This window comes from Mus pahari, chromosome 20 (assembly GCF_900095145.1).
Source record: "Mus pahari chromosome 20, PAHARI_EIJ_v1.1, whole genome shotgun sequence".
Lineage (NCBI taxonomy): Eukaryota > Metazoa > Chordata > Mammalia > Rodentia > Muridae > Mus > Mus pahari.
The window spans coordinates 11,136,430-11,139,502 of NC_034609.1; positions in this window are offsets into that span (position 1 = coordinate 11,136,430).

Here is a 3,073-nt window from a genome sequence, read left to right on the forward strand (position 1 = left end):
CTCCTCCTCCTCCTCTTCTTCTTCTTCTTCTTCTTCTTCTTCTTCTTCTTCTTCTTCTTCTTCTTCTCTTCTCTTCCTCCTCATTCTTTTCTTTCTCTTCCTCTTTTTCTTCTCCTCCTCCCTCTTCTTCTTCCTCCTCCTCCTCCACTTCCTTTTTCCTTCCCTTCTTCCTCCCCTTTCTCTTCCCCCTCCTCCTTGCTCATGTTTCGTCTGGCTCTCTGAGGATCTAGAGCTACCCAGTAACTGGAGGGCAGCAGACAACCATGTCTGAGATTGCTTTTGAAATCAGCAAGTTCAAGGATAACTGAAGCCCCAAATGCACATTAGCACAAGACACCCTGTTATGAAGAAGCACAGAACACTCTCTGCAGCATGATTAGCTGTTAACTCTCTGGCTATTTGCTTTGTTTCTGTCATGGAGAGAAATCATGTATTGCTGAGATATATTACATTCTCCAACTCCGTAGAGACAGCAACAACCATGCAGAATGAAATGTGGGTTGAATTCTGCAGTTATTATTATTATTATTATTATTAATTTTAGCTCTGAGCAGCTGCTCGTGACCTTGCTGCATCTCCCACTGTGTGTAGCATCTTGGACACCAGGCTTCTTATGGTGATTCTTCAGGCTTCAAGATGAAAAAAAAAACTGAAATGTTAGCTGAACATTGTTAAGAAACCTGAGCCTGTGACGCTTGTTCACAAAGCTTGTGTCACAGACACATGCTGGAAGCTGGGGACACATGACCTCACTTCCTCCCCCAGAAGTATGTGACATCACTGCTGCCTTGGACCGGGCTATGCTCTGGCTGCTAACGACTGGATCTGGCCCTGGCATTTGCTCTCACTCTTCCTTCTGGGATCTATTGGTTTGCTGTTCCTTGTACAAGCTTGTAGGTGATAAAAACAGCAACCACCAGTGTCTGTTCTTTGCCACTTTATTCATTTATTTTCCAGTCAATATTTAGCAATGTGGCCCAGGCTAGCCTTGAACTTATGACTTTCCCGTCTTTGCCTTCTGAGTGCTGGGTTCACAGGCTTGTACTGCCAAACCCTGTAACAGATGTTCTCTTCCATGCAATTTCTCCAGTTCTCCATTCACTTTTATTCTGTTTCAGTTTTGGGTCCCAGATGCTGGCAATCCCATTATGATAGATACAAGAGGCACCGTTAGCAGGCCAGAGAGCCCAAGGGTTTTAGGAGTCACATGCCAAGAACCTTCGATCAAGACCACTCACTGATTCATCGATTGATTGTAGGGCAGGGACTGAACTCATGGTTTCGCATGAGTTAGGCAAGCACTATACCAAAGAGCTGTCTCCAAGCTGGGCTCCATCACTGCCAGAAGAGGTAGCATGGCAGGGATGTCTAGGGCCCCTACTTCAGCTTCTGTGTGCGTCTTTATTGATGGCATCTCTAGTTTCTCCTGTAGGTCCCAGCTGCTTACTAGTCAGTCTAAGTGTGAAAAGCCATTTCTTTGACTGTAACAAGCAAAGTCGTGGCAGGTCGATTTTGGTGGAAATCATGCCTCAGGAAGGATCTGGGACATGACTTTGGCCTCTGCATCCTGGCTGAGGTGAGAGGCAAGCATCAGAGACGGGAATTGCCTATCATGGTTTCAAACAAAAGATGCCAGTGGGCTAGTGGAAACAATGTTTCTTCCTGTTATCTTCTGGGAAAACATTTCTTTTTCTTCCCAAGGCAAAGTCTCACTATGGAGCCCAGACTGGCCCTGGTCAGCCAGGTCATTAGTCTATTAAAACAAAACAAAACAAAACAAAACTCCTGCCTTCCTTGCTGTCTTGAAGAGACAAGCTGACAAATGCTAAGTGTATGCAGAGCGAATCACTGGAAGCAAACCAGAAAGCAGCATTCCTCCACGCCTTTTGCTTCAGTGCCTGCCTCTGGGTTCTTCCACTGCTGTGGTTCCAGCTTTGACGTCTTTCTAGGGACGGACTACTTCTTTCAGATAAAAGAAACCCTTTCTTCCCCAAGTTGCTTTTGGTTTTGGTGTTTTATCACAGCAACAGAAACCCTAACTAAGACAGCACTGAAATCAATACTAGATCTCCTAGGGTTACGTATGGCTTAACCCTTGACCAGCAGCTACATCCTGATCATGAGTTGTCAATCACTGGCTGTCAAGTCATGTTGTAAGCCCAGCACCTGGGAGACAGAGGCCAGAGATCTCAGCAAGTTCCAGAGAGGGCTGGTCTATATAGGTTCTATATGAACCTACATAAAGAGCCAGTTTAAAAACACAACCAAACCCCAGAAACCTGTTTGAATTACAACACTGCAGAAATTCAGACATGTTTCCTACTCAAATAGCTTGAATATATCTAATGGCCTATAGGATAATAATTAGCCTTACACTTTGTTTGAACAAAAATCATCACAGAAAACTTTGATCTGTATACGGCATTTTCTCTAATAAACCATGCTGAATAACATTCCTGCTGCAGAACTCAAGAATTTTTCTGATTCAGCTCCTTCAAAATGACTGAGGTGTGAGCTGGAGAGATGGTTCAGAGGTGAAGGATACTTTCTGTTCCTGCAGAGGTCCCTGGTTCAGTTCCCAGGATGATATGGTGGCTCACAACTCCCTGTAAACTCCAGCCCCAAGAAATGCTCTCTTCTGACTTCCATGGGCACTAATTGCGCATATGGTGCACATGCATACATGCATGCAGATAAAACACACATAAAGTGAAATGAATACATCAAATAAATGTAAAATCCTACTGAGAATGACTTTTCTTCACTCCTGGTGGGAGTTTCCCACGGGTGAGCCTGCTTCCTATTCTCAGAGGAACCCTGTTAAGAACTCCCTGGCTCCCTGGCTTCCTGGCTGTAACCTGTGTCAGGCCCTACTGCTTGCCTTACCCCGAGTCCCACCCCACCCACCAGGTGCCCTTCTTCCTTTTGGTGACTTAGTGAATACAGCTCTGGTGTTAACTTTTCATCCACAAAATCAACTTAAAGGAGGGATCTTCACTCCATCTCTGGGCAGCAGAGGTTTCTGTGCACAGCATGATGGCTCTACCATTTTTAGGCTTGTAGCAAGTCAAGG